General features: G+C 44.0%; 1 non-coding gene and 1 pseudogene across 1 annotated transcript; both read right to left on the bottom strand.

Annotated features, from left to right (window-relative positions):
• Positions 1–11,460: 11,460 nt before the first annotated feature.
• On the bottom strand, positions 11,461–11,768 carry LOC112216656. Its single transcript, XR_002948379.1, has one exon.
• A 377-nt stretch (positions 11,769–12,145) lies between these two features.
• LOC112215243 lies at positions 12,146–13,073 on the bottom strand (annotated as a pseudogene).
• Between the last annotated feature and the right edge of the window lie 9,030 nt (positions 13,074–22,103).

Below are 22,103 nucleotides of genomic sequence, written 5' to 3'. Positions count from 1 at the left end.
TTATTTAAAAGCTTAGACAAACAGTGATTTTAATGCAAATAAAAATTATTTCAAGAGTCAATAAAAAAGCGTATCAAACATTTAGTAAATGGCCCCATTTCCAAATTAAATAAAACTATACCTCCAGTATGAGTAGAAATAAGAACAAAGTCATGTTTTTCACAAAATATTTTGGTAAACAGACATCATTTTGGAAATGGTTTTATATAATGGCTGATAATAAATGAAGAAAAAAAACACACGTTAGTAATTAATTAACCCAAATGCACAGGTTCACGTTTCATGAAAATATACCGAAAATATTGTGGGAAGTCAATCTCACCATAAAATATAAGGCACCCATTGAGACTTTTAAATGGCTGCAAACGATATTACTATTGCGAGAGCATCAAATCGGTCCATGTTCGCTTCTAAACACCAACACAATTTGGTGAGAAAAGCATTCTCCCAATGCATGGAAACATTAATTTGTTTTGATATGATCAAATACATAAAAACTTGAGGTAAAAAATATTTAAAACATATTCCCATTATCTCTAACAAAGGTGTAAAGTAACTAAGTAAAATTACTTTGAGGTTCTACTGGATATCTGTACTTTACTATTTATATATTTTTTAACTTTTACTTTGCTACATTGGTCCTGTGTGGCTCAGTTGGTAGAGAATGGTGCTTGCAACTTTGGGATTGTAGGTTCGATTCCCAAGGGGGATAAGTATGAATGTGTACGCACTCACTACTGTCACTCTGGATAAGAGTGTCTGCTAAGTGACTCAAATGTAAAATTACAACATTTTGAGCAGGAGCTCTTCCCACCCATACAGGAGCCCTGTCAAAGCTCTTCTCAGAGCTCCCCCTGAAGCTAGAACAGCAAAGTCCCTGCCCATCTTCCGAAAGCACCTGAAACCCTGCCTCTTCAAAGAGTATCTTAAATAATTCCCCTTGAATCCCCCTCACAAAAAAAACTTTCCTGAACCAACACTTGACTTCACCTTCTAGCTCTGCTTTTGCTGACAGCTGCATTATTGAAGAAAAGTGTACTAACTATGCCTGTGATATGTGGTTGTCACACATAGCTATCTTAAAATGACTGCACTAAACTGCAAGTCGCTCTGGATAAAAGTGTCTGCTAAATTACTAAATGTCAATGTAAAATGTACATTCCTAAAGAAAATCTGTACTTTTTAATCCCAACATTTTCCCTGACACCCAAACGTACTTGTTACGTTTTGAATGCTCAGGCAGAACAGTGTGTTGTTATCTCTACTGCCTCTGATCTGGTGCACTAACTAAACACCAATACTGCAGTTGTGAGTGTTGTTGGAATATGCCCTGGCTGTACATAAAAAAGGAAAATCGTGCCATCTGGCTTGCGTAATATAAGGATTTTGATGTATAGTATTTACTTTTACTTAAGTATGACAATTGAGAACTTTTTCCACAACTATACTTAAGTATATACTGTATATGCTACTGTATTATTGATTGTATGTGTAGCCTAGTGGGGCGGCAGTGTAACCTAGTGGTTAGTGTTGGACTAGCAATCAAAAGGTTGCAAGTTCAAATCCCTGAGCTGACAAGGTACAAATCTGTCATTCTGCCCCTGAACAAGGCACTTAACCCACTGTTCCTAAGCCATCATTGAAAATAAGAATTTGTTCTTAACTGACTTGCCTAGTTAAATAAAGGTAAAATAAATTAAAATGTTTGTTTATTCCATGTCTAACTCTGTGTTGTTGTATATGTCGAGCTGCTTTGCTTTATCTTGGCCAGGTTGCAGTTGCAAATGAGAACTTGTTCTCAACTAGCCTACCTGGTGAAATAAAATAAAAATATTTATAACCAGATACTTTTATACACGTAGTATATTACTGGGTGACATTCACATTTACTTGAGTCATTTTCTATTAAGTTATCTTTACTTTTAATCAAGTATGACAATACTTTTTACACCCCTAATCTTTAACATAGTTCTTGCAACAACCCAGAGATGTTGAGAGTTTAAACAGAGAGTTTACTCTGTTTACTCTCTTCACCTCTCTGTAAACTTAGAAAGACATCCATCATGTTCCGGCCATTCCATTGCTTGGTTTAGAATATATGCTTCTTGTCTGGTGCAAAGCAGTGAAGGAAGCAACATTCATACTGTTCACCAGGTGTCACATTACAGAAGGTTCCCATAGATTTGTATTGTGTAGAACAAATATGACTGTCTGTCAGGTAGATTAGAGTCCAGGAATCGTGACAGCACTATTTAATACATTTCTATATGCAACGTCCTGAAAATTTCAACACACAGAATAATAAATACATCCCATATGTGCTCCTCCATCCAGAGGTTGAAGGAGGTTCCAGGTGCTCTTCTAGTTAGGGGAGTGATTTTCAAACTGGGGTCTACCAGAGGAGTATCATATTTCGGAGCCACGACATTAACAAGTTTGGGAATCCCTTCTCTAACTAATTTCCATCTCCGAACCTGATGATGACTTCATGGCTTGGTTTTTGCTCTGACATGCACTATCAACTATGGGACCTTATATAGACAGGTGTGTGCCTTTCCAAATATTGGTGCTTTGCTCTTTTTCAGGTTGAGAGAGTTAACATGCTGTAGTAGTCTCACACTGACAGACGACACACATCAGAACTTATTCAGGTTGGGAGAGAACAGCTGGGGTCGATAAATAGCGGTTATATAGTATTAAGTTAGGATAGTACTGGTAGATAAATAGAGGTTATATTGTATTAAGTTAGGATTGTACTGGTAGATAAATAGAGGTTATATAGTATTAAGTTAGGATAGTACTGGTAGATAAATAGAGGTTATATAGTATTAAGTTGTGATAGTACTGGTTGATAAATAGAGGTTATATAGTATTAAGTTAGGATAGTACTGGGAGATAAATAGAGGTTATATAGTATTAAGTTAGGATAGTACTGGTTGATAAATAGAGGTTATATAGTATTAAGTTGGGATAGTACTGGTTGATAAATAGAGGTTATATAGTATTAAGTTAGGATAGTACTGGTAGATAAATAGTGGTTATATAGTATTAAGTTGTGATAGTACTGGTACTCAGAACAACAATAACCACCACGTACATCTGGTTATATCTCTGCCTTTAAGTTTCAAAACTACTGTAAAGCATCTTTAACACTAAAATATGTATTTTATTTGGAAATGCAGATTGATGATGATGATACATCATTATATACATTATATACAAAAGCATGTGCACACCCCTTCAAATTAGTGGATTTGTCTATTTCAGCCACACCCATTGCTGACAAGTGTGTACAATCGAGGACATAGCCATTTAATCTCCATAGACAAACATTGGCAGTAGAATGGCTTTACTGAAGAGCGCAGTGACTTTCAATGTTTCTGCCCTCCTAGAGTTGCCCCAGTCAATTGTAAGTGCTGTTATTGTGAAGTGGAAATGTCTAGGAGCAACAACGGCTCAGCTGCGAAGTGGTAGGCCACACAAGCTCACAGAATGGGACCGCCGAGTGCTGATGCACGTAGCGTGTAAATATGGTCTGTCCTCGTTTGCAACACTCACTATGGATGCATCAATTTGGATAAAAAGAGCCAAAGAAGGCAAAGAAAACTTTGTGAAGCATCATCGTTGTTGAGCAGTAGGTAGACTACAAAAAACAGCCTGCAGGTCCCTCCACGCTGGAGATGATACTCAGTTGGGGTGGAGAGTTGAAGTTATTCCACGACTGCTGATACAGTATCTAACCTACCTATGAGGCACAGTATTCCGCTCTCTAGAACCCCGAAAATAATTAAATAAATATAGGGTTTTAATTTAGTTAAATGAATGGACAGCTTGTTGTCTATTTTACTAAAAGTCTATTTTTCCATTAGAGAATGCTGTTTTAGCATTGCCGCACTTGACAGGTGCACGATCTCATCAGCTGTATGAATGAAATGAGACTGTGTGCATTTTTATAAGGCCCAATATGTTGATGAATAGAGATTCAACAACACAATTTCAGATTATAAATATAATAGTCACATGTACAGTGCCTTCGGAAAGTATTCAGACCCCTTGACTTTTCCCCCATTTTGTTATGTTACAGCCGTATTCTAAAATGTATTAAATGAAGAAAAAAATCATCTGCAATCTACACACAATACCACAATGACAAAGCGAAAACTCAGGACCTCAGATGGGGCGAAGGTTCACCTTCCAACAGGACAACGACCCTAAGCACACAGCCAAGACAACGCAGGAGTGGTTTCGGGACAAGTCTCGGAATGTCTTTGAGTGGTCCAGCCAGAGCCCGGACTTGAACATCTCTGGAGAGACCTGAAAATAGATATGTAGCAATGCTCCCCATCTAACCTGACATAGCTTGAGAGAATCTGCAGAGAAGAATGGCAGAAACTCCCCAAAAACAGGTGTGCCAAGCTTGTAGCGTCATGCCCAAGAAGACTCAATGCTGTAATCGCTGCCAAAGGTGCTTCAACAAAGTACTGAGTAAAGGGTCTTAATACTTATGTAAATGTGACATTTCCGTTTTTTTCTTCTTCTAAATGAGCAAACATTTCTCAACCTGTTTTTGCTTTGTCATTATGGGCTATTGTGTGTAGATTGATGAGGGGGGAAATGTAAATGAATGTAAATTGTCCAGTGGCCATTGGATGAATTGTTCAGCAGTATAATGGCTTGGGGGTAGAAGCTGTTGAGGAGCCTTTTGGTCCTAGACTTGGCGCTCTGGCACCACTTGCCGTGCGGTTGCAGAGAAAACAGTCTATAACTTGGTTGACTGGAGTCTCTGACAATTTTATGGGCATTCCTCTGACACCGCCTGTTATATAGGTCCTGGATGGCAGGAAGCTTGGCCCCAGTGATGTACTGGGCCGCTTGCACTACCCTCTGTAGTGCCTTACGGTCAGATGCCGAGCAGTTGACATTCCAGGCGGTGATGCAACCGGTCAGGATGCTCTCGATGGTGCAGCTGTAGAACCTTTTGAGGATCTGGGGGCCCATGCCAAATCTTTTCAGTCTCCTGAGGGGGAAAAGGTTTTGTTGTGCCCTCTTCACTACTGTCTTGGTATGTTTGGTATGCATGGCCTCCAGCATGTGATGGCATTCCAAGCCTACAGTGCGGCTACCAAGAGCCTCCTCCAGCATTTATGAGTTCCCCTCAGTCCCGGTGCTCATTCCACCTGTCAGGTGGCTACTCCTCCACCAGTGGTCCAGCTAAGAGACATACCTACCTGTCAGCTGTAGACACTCCCAGTGTGGAGCCCTCTCCATCCACAGGTGCTCTGCCTACCCCTTTCCTGGAGCCCAGACCAGCTACCACAGATGGGGCCCAGTCTGCCCCTTCCCCAGGGTTACTGCTGATCCCTACAAAGCTAACCCATTCTTCCCTCAAGTTCCTGTATGCCATTGAATATGGGTCTGAGCCTACCTTGTGCTCCAGTCTTCTGTCTGTTCCTGCTATAGGAGCTCAGCCTACCACTGTCAAGTCAGCTGCAGCCCAGGGATCCTCAGCCGCTGTCGCAGTATCTCTGCCATCACCTGCAGCCCAGGGATCCCCAGCCCCTGTCCCAGTATCTCTGCCATCACCTGCAGCCCATGGATCCCCAGCCCCTGTCCCAGTATCTCTGCCATCAGCTGCAGCCCAGGGATCTTTAGACCCTGTCCCAGTATCTATGCCACCAGCTGCAGCCCAGGGATCTTTAGACCCTGTCCCAGTATCTATGCCACCAGCTGCAGCCCAGGGGCCACCACTTGGCTTTACACTAGGAGTCATCCCTGTTCCAGTTAGGGGGGCTTCACCAGAAGCCAATGACAAGCCCCCACCTGCTCCCGATGAGGAGCCAAGTTCATCTCCAGCCACGGGTCCTCCACTTAGCCCTGGCTTCCAGACATCGGCTGCCCATGCATTGCGGTTCCCACTTATCTCAGCACAAAGAGACCAGCCCAGCTCTTTGGGGAGCCCCCACCTGGTCTTGAGTGGGAGCCCACCATGGCTTCCTCCACGGGCGCCGCTTCGGCCTCTGCCCTGAGGTCCCATCCTCGCCAGCAGGGTCCTCTCTGACCCTGTGGGGGAGCCTCCGCTTGCTCCTCTTCGGAGACCTTCAGCGACGCCTCCTGAGAGGCCAGAGCTCAACCCTGACTTCTGGGCCCTTCAGTCCTCTGCTAGTCCCTGCCTGTGAGGTCCACCCTGGCTCTGTCGGGAGCCCCAACCTGCCAGTTGTGGAGAACCCTCTGCAGTTCTAGCCCAGGATCCAGTCACACCCCGCCCGGGGAGCTATGCTGCATTCTCTGGAGAACATGTCTGTTCCTGCTGTGATACCTCGGCTCAGCCCGATTATCAGTTCAGAATTGGCTGCTGACCCTTTTGGCCTAATTGCTAATCCCGGATGCTGTGTATCGCATTCAGACAATCAGGTTGAAACTGATTGCAATACACAGAATCTGGGATTAGCCAATAGCATGGTGGTGGGTAATGGTGTTGGTAATGTTTTTTTTAAATAAGGAAAGTACGCATATTTCCCCCGTTTTTTTCTGCCTTTTCGCCATTAAATAAAGTTAAGGAGGAAATTGAAGCCTATGCAGCCTGAACGGATGGTGCATTTGGATGGTAAGGTGACACGACTCAATATTGCCATCTGCCAGTTTTTGGGCTACCAATGTTGAGTAAGTAAACATTGTAGAGCGCGACAAACACAAGGGGACACAATTTGGCGGCAAAAACATTTATTTATCTTCATCCACATTGTAACATTTCTAGCTGTTATAACGCCACGAACGACAGTTCCCTTTCCTTTTCCTGAAACATGAGAACGAGAGATCCCTTTCCTTAAACATGAGAACGAGAGATCCCTTTCCTTAAACATGAGAACGAGAGATCCCTTTCCTTAAACATGAGAACGAGAGATCCCTTTCCTTAAACATGAGAACAACAGTTCCCTTTCCTTTTCCTGAAACATGAGAACGAGAGATCCCTTTCCTTAAACATGAGAACGAGAGATCCCTTTCCTTAAACATGAGAACGAGAGATCCTTTTCCTGAAACATGAGAACGAGAGATCCCTTTCCTTTTCCTGAAACATGAGAACGAGAGATCCCTTTCCTTAAACATGAGAACGAGAGATCCCTTTCCTTTTCCTGAAACATGAGAACGAGAGATCCCTTTCCTGAAACATGAGAACGAGAGATCCCTTTCCCTTTCCTTAAACATGAGAACGAGAGATCCCTTTCCCTTTCCTTAAACATGAGAACGAGAGATCCCTTTCCTTAAACATGAGAACGAGAGATCCCTTTCCTTAAACATGAGAACGAGAGATCCCTTTCCTTAAACATGAGAACGAGAGATCCCTTTCCTTAAACATGAGAACGAGAGATCCCTTTCCTTAAACATGAGAACGAGAGATCCCTTTCCTTAAACATGAGAACGAGAGATCCCTTTCCTTAAACATGAGAACGACAGCAATAGCGCTGATGATATTCGAGCAATATTTTGGCTCAAATATTTAAAAACCTTATTTTTTTATTTTACCTTTACTTAACTAGGCAAGTCAGTTAAGAACAAATTCATATTTTCAATGACGGCCTAGGAACAGTGGGTTAACTGCCTGTTCAGGGGCAGAACGACACATTTGTCGGGATTTGAGCTTGCAACGTTCCGGTTACTAGTCCAACACTCTAACCACTAGGCTACCCTGCCGCCCCGGCAGTAGATCTGACGTTAAATGATTTCTGTTCTTTTATCACTTAGCCTATGCATTTTTCTTCCCAACTGAACAGAAAGAGCCGTTTGATAAACCAACTCGCCTAATTCAAAATGGCAAACCGTGGAGTCATCTGATTGACATGGCTACTCTGGTCATTATCAGAAGGAATGTCCTGTATCATTACTGGCAGGTAGGCTAATATTCAAGCTCTACAAGGCCTATTATCAACTTGACACAAAGGGAAACATGGGGGGAAAAGTAGCCCTACTAGCTAAATGCAGCTAGCACAATATAAACTTTGACATGATTGATTCACACGCACATTTTACAGAAACTGAAACCATGCATCATTTATATCATAAAATGACATATAAATTAACTTAACGATCATCTATACCATCCATGGCACCTAAAGACAACCTAGACTTCCATCTGAAATCAACATATGAACACCACCAAGATTTCCTCAGTAGTAAGAACTTTATACCAGAGGGAGACTGCTACTGACAAGCATGGGTGACAAAACCAGGAGGCTAGGGGTCAAAAGTCACAAAACATGGGCATACAACTGGGGGAAACGCTCAAACTGTGGTGCTGCTGTTGTCTAGATCAGGGTTTCACAAACTCGATCCTGATGACTTGTTCAATAAATTATAACTAATGGGGTGAATTAGCAAATACTCTGATGGGCAGACAAGGGGAGGATGTGCATAATGAAGAAGTCTGAAAGGAATATCATGGTTATCTACTTTGTGACTGGTATATCAACATATTTTTGACTGTGTCCATAACTACTGGGACTACTAACAGTCATAGTTCTGACCTAATGGTAAGGGTCCTAGTTCTGACCTAATGGTAAGGGTCCTAGGTCTGACCTAATGGTAAGGGTCCTAGGTCTGACCTAATGGTAAGGGTTCTAGTTCTGACCTAATGGTAAGGGTCCTAGTTCTGACCTAATGGTAAGGGTCCTAGTTCTGACCTAATGGTAAGGGTCCTAGTTCTGACCTAATGGTCCTAAGGGTCCTAGTTCTGACCTAATGGTAAGGGTCCTAGTTCTGACCTAATGGTAAGGGTCCTAGTTCTGACCTAATGGTAAGGGTCCTAGGTCTGACAAATGGTAAGGGTCCTAGTTCTGACCTAATGGTAAGGGTTCTAGTTCTGACCTAATGGTAAGGGTCCCAGTTCTGACCTAATGGTAAGGTTCCCTAGATCTGGCCTAATGGTAAGGTTCCCTAGTTCTGGCCTAATGGTAAGGTTCCCTAGTTCTGACATAATGGTAAGGGTCCCTAGTTCTGACATAATGGTAAGGGTCCCTAGTTCTGACATAATGGTAAGGGTCCCTAGTTCTGACCTAATGTTAAGGGTCCCAGTTCTGACATAATGGTAAGGGTCAAAGTTCTGACCAGTTATCAAAGAAAAAGACAGTTGGGGGTAATTTCAATCCACAGGCCTACTGGCCTAGGCAGGACATGTTCCCAAACAATGTGTGATAAGATCCCATCTTTCTTTGTCTCCACAGAAATTCCTCACAATACCTCTACCAAAAGGAGATACTCCTGGAAGCACTATTGTGGATTCTACTCTATTTAATAATACCAGTGGAGGTATACCAAACCTTTTGTTGATATACTCAGAGGACCGTTATTAGCATATTTTAACCACTCCTATATAAATGGTAGATTATCAGACACTCATCAAGGTGGTCTGATTTCATTACTGAAACAGGACCCAGGCGGTAATCATAAAGATCCAGTCCATTAAAAAAATGGATGCTGGCCTTCTAGGCAGACTTGCAAAGAAAAAAACATATCTCAGACTGGCCAATAAAAATGAAAGATTAAGATGGGTAAAAGAACAGACACTGGACAGAGGAACTCTGCCTAGAAGGCCAGCATCCAGGAGTCGCCTCTTCACTGTTGACATTGAGACTGGTGTTTTGCGGGTACTATTTCATGAAGCTGCCAGTTGAGGACTTGTGAGGCGTCTGTTTCTCAAACTAGACACTAATGTACTTGTCCTCTTGCTTGGTTGTGCACCGGGCCAGCCAGTTTGCACTGTTCTGTGAAGTGAGTAGTACACAGCGTTGTATGAGATGTTGTTTCTTGGCAATTTCTTGTATGGAATAGCCTTCATTTCTTAGAAGAAGAATAGACTGACGAGTTTCAGAAGAAAATACTTTGTTGCTGGCCATTTTGAGCCTGTAATCGAACCCACAAATGCTGATGCTCCAGATACTCAACTAGTCTAAAGAAGGCCAGTTTTATTGCTTCTTTAATCAGAAAAGTTTTCAGCTGTGTTAACATAATTGCAAAAAGGTTTTCTAATGATCAATTAGCCTTTTAAAATGATAAACTTGGATTAACTAACACAACGTGCCATTGGAACACAGGAGTGAAGGTTGTTGATAATGGGCCTCTGTATGCCTATGTAGATATTCCATTAAAAAAAATATTCCGTTTCCAGCTACACTAGTCATTTACAACATAAAGAATGTCTACACTGTATTTCTGATCAATTTGATGTTATTTTAAACGGACAAAAAAAAAATGCTTTTCTTTCAAAAACAAGGAAATGTCTAAGTGACCCCAAACTTTGTCGTGCATATATGGGGGATACAACTTTCCCAGCTCTGCAGATTTTTCTGCGAAGTGACAGTCATTAGACAATTTATTTTGGTACTGTCCATATGTAATGGCTGAAGAATTGCCACATTTACCTGGAGCTAACGCTGCAGATAACAATACGGGGTGATCTGAAAAGTCAGTCAATCGATCAATATAATACTTTTAGCTAAAAAAAAACTTTAATTTACAATCTAAAGAAACTATGAGATTACAAAGGTTCCGATGGGAGGTTGGGGAAGGACAGGACTAAAAACAAACAAAATATAACTATTGTAAAATAGATATATATATATATATATGTATGTGTGGCAGTGTCATTGATGTTGTTCCCCTAGATTATGCACCAAATTGCACACAGGGACCAATTCAAATAGGCCAGGTCAAGATGGGATGTTAATAATTTGATAATTCCGTGTGCTTCAAAAAAAAAAGACAGCTGCATAGCTAATGTTATTTTTGGTGTACAAACACTTTTTCATATCAATATTGTACATACACGTGATTGTAAAAGTGTAGTATATCTTGGTTTGGCCCATCGCGGGTTATCTGTATTTCCGTACTCCCTTACTGTTCTCTTTTGCCTGACCTTCGGCTAGCAAGGTGCCTGAGAGCCGTGACTGCGCCAAGGGCTAAAATATTGTGTCGTCTCTTCGTGTGCAGGGCAAATAAAAATAATCCAACCAGCAGACCTACAGTTGTGTCAGGGTCCTAATTAAAAGTACACAACGCAGAACGAACCACGCTACATATACACACATAAAAAATAAAATACATGGGAGATTGAAAATGCAAACAATTACATTGATGGAAGCTACTATCTATCTACCCCCAAGAAAAACGAATCATGTCAAATGACGTGTTGTTAAGACTGGATGCACATTGAGCAGAAAGTGTTTAACGAGCATGGTTTCTTTTGAAGTGACCAGCAGCAGGACCACAAAACGAATTTCTATGACACTACAAATTTGCCCACTTCTCTCCAAAACGACTTTACTGCCATTGGCTCATTACCTGGCTGTTTGTTAGCTTTGCTGTTCGCATGTACCACAAAGAGTTACCTCGTTGGCCAACGTTAGCTTTGTAGCTAGCCAGCCAAATGCAGGCAGCTTCTTACACCTGGGCACAATTATCGAATTTATGGCAGATCAGAATCGCTGTTATACTCATTGGCCGGTGTGAAGAATGAGGTAAAACCACAAATCTCCTCGGACCTAGTATATCTGATCGAGTCATCACTTCTGACCACAATTTCTTGTGGAGGCCCTGCAGTTAGTGGAAGCTTCATGCTCATGGCCTCAGGGGCTCGCATGTCGGGTCCTATCATTTCCGAATCGGAGCAAGGCCAAACCCCGATCAGATCAAATAAGATCACTGTGTAGTTTTTTTGGTCGCTAGACTAAGACATGAAACATTACAGACATAAAACAATCATTCTCTCTCGCATTCATTCGCTCACACAAACACACGCCACCAGTCAAACAAAACAAGAATGGCTCCGTTTCCGAGTTATGGAATTTATAGAGCGCAAGGAATCATGGGACATTTCGGGGGGAAGGCTGTCGTAAAATAATAGCGTGCCCTCATGTGGCCATAGATGGTAACCAGTGACTGCCTTGTATTGAGCAGGAGGCTTACATGTGCCTTTTTTAAAATAATTAATCACACAACATTCTTAACATATAAATAACTTATAAATGGTTCAACTTTATTAATTTACGGCAATATATTGTATAAACTTTATTTTCCATTTCCACCCTCTATTCCACCTTCATCCACATAATAGAAAATCACACTTAAAAAAATAAATGTCAAATTAATGGCTGTGTTATCCATTGGTCCTGTCTAGGTACCTTGGTCCAAACTCCTGAATCCCAAAAGAACTAGATTCACAGATTCACAAAATTCCCAAAGTCCCCTTTTGAATACACAGAAAGAGATACATCACCCAATCTGTTTTCACCACTGACTGCACACAGAGGGGCACTCTCTCATGTTGTTGATCTCTGTGTCTGTCAGTGTCTTGACCTTTTATCATCACCTCTCTAACTCAAATAACATCTCAGTTCAGAAAGTGTGGCATGTTGACAGAGAGAAGCCCCCTTTTGGAAAGTTTGTATCCCCATCGTTCATTGGTTCCAAGCTCATAGCCAGTGTCCATGCAGCCTGGTCACAGATCTATTTGTGTTTTTACTGTCTTGAAAATTCAATTGCTGTCATTGTCAAAGAAACCTGGGACCAGGCTAGTGTCCATGAGGTGCCGACTAGACAGTCCAGTCCCCTAGTTGGTCCCTTTAGAAAGACATAGAACGCCATGGTCACACAGGATAGAGCCACTGTCAGGTGAAGTCTGGTCCCAATCACAGATGCTGTTGAGACAAGAACAAAGACAATCACTGGTTATATCAAGTCGTAAACATCACATTTTAAACTCGTTAGAAAATCAAGTGGTAGGTGTGTGTACAAATGCACAAGTGATGTGCATGAACGTTTATTGAGATCATGTTAAACTTTCCATTTTAAATAGCACATTAATAAGAAGAACCTTTACTATGTTTAAGGGATGCCTGATTTAATCCTGTTGACTAATTATCAATCGCTGGCATGTTAATTAGGAGGCACAGTCTTATTCCCATTTAATACCATTATAGAACACTCCCCCAGACCCCTCTCTTTTCAGCCAGCCCTTCATGCGAGGCACACGTGCAGATGAACATCAAGCCGAACACCAGTACACCATCGAACGAATACATTGCTCAGAGATAGGCATTAGCAAACTGATGTAACAATTTCATAGATTTGTTTGTAGACCGTTTGTGTACTAACTTGCTGAAGTTGAACGAATAGTTCAAGTGTGGCGTTAATTTAGGGCTTTATTGTGCTTTTGAAGTGAATGGCTATTGACTGAGTCAGCCAAGTCTTCACATTAGCTAGCTAAATTACCTACTGGCGAGATGGCGAACGACACCTGAAAACTTGTTGGTGGCTAAAGTTAGCTTGCTAGCTAATAAGCAACTGTACTTAAACACTTTTATAACGATACAGAAATAAGCGTCGCATTCTCTAAGCAAAGTCATGCAGCTACTATGTTTACATTTGTTTGACCGGAAAACACATACATTGTTAATGTATCACAGTAGAAGGGCAATGTAAACCAGTTGCAGGATCACTTCTAGTCCATATCTGGTACAATGAGGGTGCATCTCTTAGTGAAATAAATGAGGATCCATCTCTTAGTGAGATCAATGAGGGTGCATCTCTTAGTGAAATCAATTAGGGTCCATCTCTTAGTGAGATCAATGAGGGTCAATCTCTTAGTGAGATCAATGAGGGTGCATCTCTTAGTGAAATCAATGAGGGTGCATCTCTTAGTGAAATCAATGAGGGTGCATCTCTTAGTGAAATCAATGAGGGTGCATCTCTTACTGAAATCAATGAGGGTGCATCTCTTACTGAAATCTTTTTCTTTTTAACTTACTTAATCCCTACATTTGCATTCTGCACTGAGCTAAACTGGACCAAGCTGATCATAACAGATCTGTTTTGAAAGGATACTATGAGAGAAACCCACTTTTGACTATTGAAATGTTATATATTCCAAGAACACAGGATGAGATGTTACTATCCTTTGTGCAAGCACTTCCAAGAGTTAATGAACAGTGAGCGTGGTGAAATTTGGGGAGCACATCGTCAGTAGTGTACCTTTGGTTCCTAGGGTGTTTCGGCCTTTCACACTATACACCCTCCCCAAAGGCGGCCAGCGACAGGGTGATCAATCCTACGCTTGCGTCCCATTCCCAATTAGTCATAGGAGTTGCCTTGTTGTTGATAGCCAACATCCCATGGGACTATGCATGGCAGGGGCGTCCTCCTCCCTGAGTCAAGCATTGTTGACCGCATACCTCCTGGCCCTCTCACTTCGGGGTCCAGCTGGGGACTTTCCTCTTCATCCAGAGCCACTGACTGCTGCCTTCTGCCGCCTCCGATACAGCTTTGATTGCCGAACGCTGGCTCTGGCCCTTAATTCCCAGGTCTCTAAGCAGTCTGGTTGTAGATGTTGCCACAAAACCTCTGCAGCCCACCTCCACTGGTCGGACTTCTGTGACTTCTGTGTTCCGTGCTTCGGCAGCTAGATCAGCATAGCGCAGATGTTTTCGCTCATAAGCCTCATCTACTGAGTCCTCCCAGGGTACTGTGAGCTCAATGATGAAGACCTTATTGAGCGAACGGGACCAGAGCACCATGTCAGGTCTTAGGGTGGTGGTTGCGATCTCCGGAGGAAACACAAGTTGCCGGCCAATGTCAGCTAGCATTTTCCAGTCGCGGGCCAAGCGCAGCTGGTCTCGCTCTAATGGTGTAGAGCCGCTCTTCGGTGGTTTAGTCCCTTCGCGGACAAAGTTTGTCCGTAAGGAGTGTGATGCTGCTGTGGGTGGTAGGGAGTTGGTGGCAGCTCGCTTGTCCTCCAGGGCGGACGCAAGGTTTTTAAGGACTTGGTTGTGACGCCAAGTGTAGCGTCCTTGGGTGAGGCTTATTTTACACCCTGTGAGAATGTGCCTGAGGTTGGCTGGCATGGAACAGAGGGCACAGTCCGGATCTTCACCATACCATTGGTGAAGATTAACTGGTGTTGGAAGGACGTCATATGTTGCTCTGATGGAAAAGCTCAACCGCCTCACTTCCATGGCCCACAGATCCTTCCAGCTGATCTTCCTCTTCTCCACACTGTCCCATCGAGTCCACTGTCCCTGTTTGGCAAGAGAGACTGCCTTGGCCCACCTTGCAGCCTCCTCCTGATGGCGTACTTCCTGCACTACCATCTTCCGCCGCTCTGGTGCAGAGGCCTTACTTCAAGCAGCACGGCTAGTTAGCCCAAGGCCTCCTCTCCCTTGCTGAACATGACCCACAATGTCAGCATGTCTGAGGGCTGCTGTTGCCTCCTGGACTGCATTTCCTGGCCTCCATTTGCGCCCAGTTGCCAAGGTCGGCGCGTTGTTGCTCACCACTGGGTCTCGAGATTCATTCAGTGTCATCTGGAGCCTGGTTTTTGCACACTTGAATTCCTCTGTTAGACTGGTGAGGGGCAGCTTGAGGACACCATCTCCATAGAGGCCTATGGTGGTAAGGCATCGTGGAACTCCGAGCCACTTCTTTAAGTAGCCTGTGACTCCTCTTTCCATCTTCTCCACTGTTGAGATTGGAACCTCATACAGTGCTCATGGCCACAACACCCGGGGTAGGAGACCAAACTGCAGACACCAGGCCTTTAACTTTCCAGGTAGCTGGGTGTTGTCGATGGACTGTAGGCTACTACTGATGTCTTTGCGCAGCTGTTGCACCTGGTCTTTGTCCTTCAGGCTTGCGTCATACCATCTTTCAAGGCTTTTTACCGGCTGCTCAGACACTGTTGGGATTTGGTAATCTCCGATGAAGAATTTCAGAGAGTACTCCCTTCACAATCGAGATGCTGCGTGACTTGGATGGTTTAATTTTCATACGGGCCCAGCTGATGTTCTCCTCAAGTTTTCTAAGCAGTCTCCTGGTGCATGGGACAGTGGTGGTCAATGTTGTAATGTCGTCCAAGTAGGCTCTGAGTGGAGGGAGGCGGAAACCAGAGTCGACTCGCTGTCCACCAGCAACCCATTTTGAGGATCTGATGATAACCTCCATTGCCATTGTGAATGCCAACGGAGAAATGGTACATCCCGCCATTATACCTACATTCAGACACTGCCATGAGGTGGTGAACTCTGAGGTGGTGAAGCAGAACTGCAGATCCTGGAAGTACGACTTCACCAGGTTTGTGATGGTGTCCGGTATGTGGAAAAATCTGAAGGCAGACCACAGGAGTTCATGGGGCACAGAGCCAAATGCATTGGCGAGGTCGAAGAAGACTACATGGAGGTCCCTTTTCTCCACCTTGGCCATTTGGATCTGGTGCCAGATCATGCTGGAATGTTCCAAGCAGCCAGAGAACCCTGATATTCCTGCCTTCTGTACAGATGTATCGACGTACGCATTCCTTTGCAGGTACTCGGCCATCCTCTGGGCAATGACCCTAAAGAAGATTTTACCCTCGACATTCAGTAAGGAGATTGGGCGGAATTGGCTGATGTTCACTGCATCCTTCTCCTTAGGGATCAGGACCCCGCCTGCCCTACGCCACACTTTGGGTATTATCTTCTTCTGCCAAGCTGTTCTCATAAGCCTCCAGAGGAACCTCAGGACGTCTGGTGCGTTCTTATACACTTTGTACGGGACTCCATTTGGCCCCGGGGCTGATGCTGTTCTTGCCCGTCGAACTGTGTTTTCCACCTCTTTCCATGTCGGAGGGCTGGTCTCAATATGATGTTCCGGGGGTTCAATGGGTGGGATATCTGATGGGATGGCCAGATGTTCATGTCGCTTTGAGTCAAAGTTTGTTGTTCTCAGGTGCTCCTCTAGGTCTTTCTTTGTTGTTTTTAGAGCTCCACTTTTTTCCTTTGTGAAGAGACTTTTAAGGAACTTGAAGGGATCTTTATAGAATCGAGTTCTAGTTTGTTCTTTCTTCCTTCTGCGTTTCCGTAGGTTCTCTGCTCTATGGAGGGATGCCAACCTGGTTTTGATGTCAGCCTGAAGTGCCTCTATGCCCTCCTTTTCCACTTCCGAGGCCTTCGTCCACTGTTTCTTAAGCTGCCGCCTTTCTTGAACGAGGCGCTTGATTTCTTGTTGCCTCCTGGAAACTGGTGGGGTTGGAACCTTTCTCCCGCCTTTTGCCTCTTCCACTCCAAATCTTTCTGTCCCATACTCATAGATGATGTCCCCCATCCTCTCCAACTTCTTCTCCACTGTGCCTCGAAGTTTCGAGGGTCAAGGTAAGGTCAGTATTCACTGTTTCCCACAACTTCTTGTCACTGGCACCAGGCCACTTCACATACGGTCTGTGCCCTGGTAGTCTCCTCTCGACTGCAGGTCTGGGAGGCTGGGTGAGTTCCTCTCCTGTTGTTGGTTCCACCTCAGTTGCTACTTCGGTGCTTGAGTTTACGTCCTCCATGACAGTGGTACTGATGCACTGCAAACTATGGTTTGCGTCCAGTTGCTGTGCTTCATTCGACTGATTTGATCGCTTTCGCAGAAAGTAATCAATGCGAGTTCTCTGTCTCTCTTTACCCAAACACCCCTTCTTCCCCTGGTGGATCCTCAACCCATGGTGTGATGTAACTTTCCTCCAACCACAGACACATACCTGCATCTGTTTGTGGCCCGCTGTTGCAGCAGAACTTGTGACAGTTGCTGTGGTGTTCTCTTGTGCTGTGCTCTCATTACTCGTAGTCGTTTCCAGTCCAGTCGTTACCATGTTGTCAGCCGATGAGTCATCTTCCGCCCCCGCTCTCGCAGACTCTAGGGGTATTCTCGTATGTTGACTTTCTGTAGCTAAAGCGGGTGTTTCCAACATACTGCGAAGTATGGGAAACTACAGAAATGGGAAGCTACCCCATGACTGTCCCAGTGGGGTCTATTCCCTCCAGTCAGCCGTCTCTCCGTGCCGCCACAAGGACTTTCCCCTGTTGTCAGCTGATCTTTCTCAGCAGTCACTGGACAAGTCCAGATATTCAGATTCCAAGAACACAGGATGAGATGTTACTATCCTTTGTGCAAGCACTTCCAAGAGTTAAAAGACAATGGTTGATGGGAAATTTTATCATGCAATCCAATCTCTTTACAAAGTACCAATTGTTTGTGTTTATGTTAGTTCTTAATACATTTTTATTTAACTAGGCAAGCCAGTTAAGAACAAATTCTTATTTACAATGACGGCCTACCAAAAGGCTTCCTGTGGAGACGGGGGCTGGGATTAAAAATAAAACAAAAGTATAGGACAAAACACACATCACGACAAGAGAGACACCATAGCAGTACATAAAGTGAGACCTAAAGACAGCAACATAGCATGGCAGCAACATATGAGAACACAGCATGGCAGCAACACAACATGGCAGCAGCACAAGATGGCAGCAACACAAAACATGGTACACACAACAGCACAAAGGGCAAGAAGGTAGAGACAAAAATGCATCACGCAAAGCAGCCACAACTGTCAGTAAGCGTATCCATGATTGAGTCTTTGAATGAAGAGATGGAGATAAAAAGGTCCAGTTTTAAGTGTTTTTTTGCAGCTCGTTACAGTAGCAAACTGAAAAGAGGAGCGACCCAGGGATGTGTGTACTTTGGGGACCTTTAACAGAATGTGACTGACAGAACGGGTGTTGTATGTGGAGGATGAGGGCTGCATTAGGTATCTCAGATATGGGGGAGTGAGGCCTAAGAGGGTTTGATAAATAAACATCAACCAGTGGGTCTTGCAACGGGTATACAGAGATGCACCCTTACCTGCCGATCTATAAATTACGTCTCCGTAATCTAGCATGGGTAGGATGGTCATCTGAATAAGGGTTAGTTTGGCAGCTGGGGTGAAAGAGGAGTGATTACGATAGAGGAAACCAAGTCCTAGATTTAATGAATATCATACAGATTGGTTTCCAACACTTTCGGGTGTAAAACAAGGAGATGCCTTATCACTGACTTTGTTTGCTTTGTTTATAAATTATTTGGCAAAATAAATTAAACAGTTAAATATTGGAGTAAGATGATGAAATGCTAAGTATCATTTATGATACTTGATGTTATTTTGATGAAAGAAACGGGACATGACCTACAGAACATGCTATGTGCAGTCAATTAGTGTAAAAGATGGAGACTCATGATCAACCAGACAAAAACACAGATAACTCATTTTAGAAAACCACCATGGCAAGGTGACTTGGAACATGGTAGAATGGAAACAGTGTAGTTATTCCTTCCCTAAGGCAATAAAACAGGCTAAACATCAGTACAGAGACAAAGTGGAGTCGCAATTCAACGGCTCAGACACCAGATGTATGTGGCAGTGTCTCCAGACAATCACGGATTACAAAGCGAAAATCAGCCATGTCGCGGACACCGACTTCATGCTCCCAGACAAGCTAAACACCTTCTTTGAGGATAATACAGTGCCACCAAGGACTGTGGGCTCTCGTTCTCCGTGGCCAACGCGAGTAAGACATTTAAGCGTGTTAACCCTCGCAAGGCTTTATGGACATATTCAATCTCTCCCTATCCCAGTTTGCTGTCTCCACATGCTTCAAGATGTCCACCATTGTTCCTGTTCCCAAGAAAGCAAAGGTAACTGGACTAAATGACTATCGCCCCGTAGCACTCACTTCTGTCATCATGAAGTGCTTTGAGAGGCTAGTTAAGGATCATATCACCTCTACCTTACCTGACACCCTAGACCTACTTCAATTTGCTTACCACGCCAATAGATCTACAGATGATGTAATCGCCATCGCACTGCACACTGCCCTAACCCAACTGAACAAGAGGAATACCTTCGTCAGAATGCTGTTCATTGACTATAGCTCAGCCTTCAACACCATAGTACCCTCCAAGCTCATCATTAAGCTCGGGGCCCTGGGTTTGAACCCCACCCTGCAACTGGGTCCTGGACTTCCTGAAGGGCCGCCCCCAGGTGGTTAAGGTAGGAAGCAACACCTCCACTTCACTGATCCTCATCACAGGCGCCTCACAAAGGTGCATGCTGAGCCCCCTTCTGTACTCCCTGTTCAGCCATGACTGCGCGGCCACGCACACCTCCGACTCTATCATCACGTTTGCAGAGGACACAACAGTAGTAGGCCTGATTTACCAACAATGACGAGACAGCCTACAGGGAGGAGGTGAGAGCCCTGGCGGAGTGGTGTCAGGAAAATAACTTCTCCATCAACATCAACAAAATGAAGGAGCTGATCGTGGACTTCAGGAAAAAGCAGACTGAGCACGCCCCTATCCACATCAACGGGACCACAGTGGAGAAGGTGGAAAGCTTCAAGTTCCTCGGCATACACATCACTGACAATCTGAAATGGTCCACCCACACAGACAGTGTGGTGAGGATGGCGCAACAGCCCCTCTTCAACCTCAGGAGGCTGAAGAAATTCGGCTTGGCCCCTAAGACCCTCAGAAACCTTTACAGATGCGCAATTGAGAGCATCCTGTCGGGGTCTATCGCCGCCTGGTATGGCACCACCCGCAACCGCAGAGCTCTCCAGAGGGTGGTACGGTCTGCACAACGCATCACCAGGAGCACCATGCCTGCCCTCCAAGACATCTACAGCACCCGATGTCACAGGAAGAAATCAGAGATGGACATCATCTTTAGAAGAGGCTTCCTTCTGGGACGACAGCCATGCAGACCAATTTGATGCAGTGTACGGCATATGGTCTGAGCACTGACAGGCTGACCCCCCACCTCTTCAACCTCTGCAGCAATGCTGGCAGCACTCATAAGTCTATTTCCCAAAGACAACCTCTGGATATGACGCTGAGCACGTGCACTCAACTTCTTTGGTCGACCATGGCGAGGCCTGTTCTGAGTGGAACCTGTCCAGTTAAACCGCTGTATGGTCTTGGCCACCGTGCTGCAGCTCAGTTTCAGGGTCTTGGCAATCTTCTTATAGCCCAGGCCATCTTTATGTAGAGCAACAATTCTTTTTGTCAGATCCTCAGAGAGTTCTTTGCCATGAGGTGCCATGTTGAACTTCCAGTGACCAGTCAGTATGAGGGAGTGTGAGAGCGATGACACCAAATTTAACACACCTGCTCCCCATTCACACCTGAGACCTTGTAACACTAACGAGTCACATGACACTGGGGAGGGAAAATGGCAAATTGGGCCCAATTTGGACATTTTCACTTAGGAGTGTACTCACTTTTGTTGCCAGCGGTTTAGACATTAATGGCTGTGTGTTGAGTTATTTTGAGGGGACAGCAAGTTTACACTGTTATACAAGCTGTACACTCACTACTTTACATTGTAGCAAAGTGTCATTTCTTCAGTGTTGTCACATGAAAAGATATACTCAAATATTTACAGAAATGTGAGGGGTGTACTCACTTTTGTGATATACTGTATATATATATATATATATATATATATATATATATATATATATATATATATATATACATATTCACACACACACACACACACACACACACACACACACACACACACTACACACACAAACACACACACACACACACACACACACACACACACACTACACACACACAACACACACACACACACACACACACACACACACACACACACACACACACACACACACACACACACACACACACACATTTAAGAATGTGAAATGTCAGAATAATAGTAGAGAGAATTATTTATTTCTGCTTTTATTTCTTTCATCACATTCCCAGTGGGTCAGAAGTCTACATACACTCAATTAGTATTTGGAAGCATTACCTTTAAATTGTTTAACTTGGGTCAAACGTTTCGGAGAGCCTTCCACAATAAGTTGGGTGAACATAGGCCCATTCCTCCTGACAGAGCTGGTGTAACTGTAAGCCTCCTTGCTAGCACACGCTTTTTCAGTTCTGCCCACACATTTTCTATAGGATTGAGGTCAGGGCTTTGTGATGGCCACACCAATACCTTGACGTTGTTGTACTTAAGCCATTTTGCCACAACTTTGGAAGTATGCTTGGGGTCATTGTCCATTTGGAAGACCCATTTGCGACCAAGCTTTAACATCCTGACTGATGTCTTGAGATGTTGTGTCAATATATCCACATAATTGTCCTTCCTCATGATTCCACCAGACCCTCCTGCAGCAAAACACCCCCACGACATGATGCTGCCACCCCTGTGCTTCACGGTTGAGATGGTGTTTTTGGCTTGCAAG

Source organism: Oncorhynchus tshawytscha, linkage group LG16, assembly GCF_018296145.1.
Source record: "Oncorhynchus tshawytscha isolate Ot180627B linkage group LG16, Otsh_v2.0, whole genome shotgun sequence".
Lineage (NCBI taxonomy): Eukaryota > Metazoa > Chordata > Actinopteri > Salmoniformes > Salmonidae > Oncorhynchus > Oncorhynchus tshawytscha.
The sequence above is the reverse complement of the archived record's forward strand: the minus strand, read 5'-3'. Positions and strand labels throughout refer to the sequence as shown.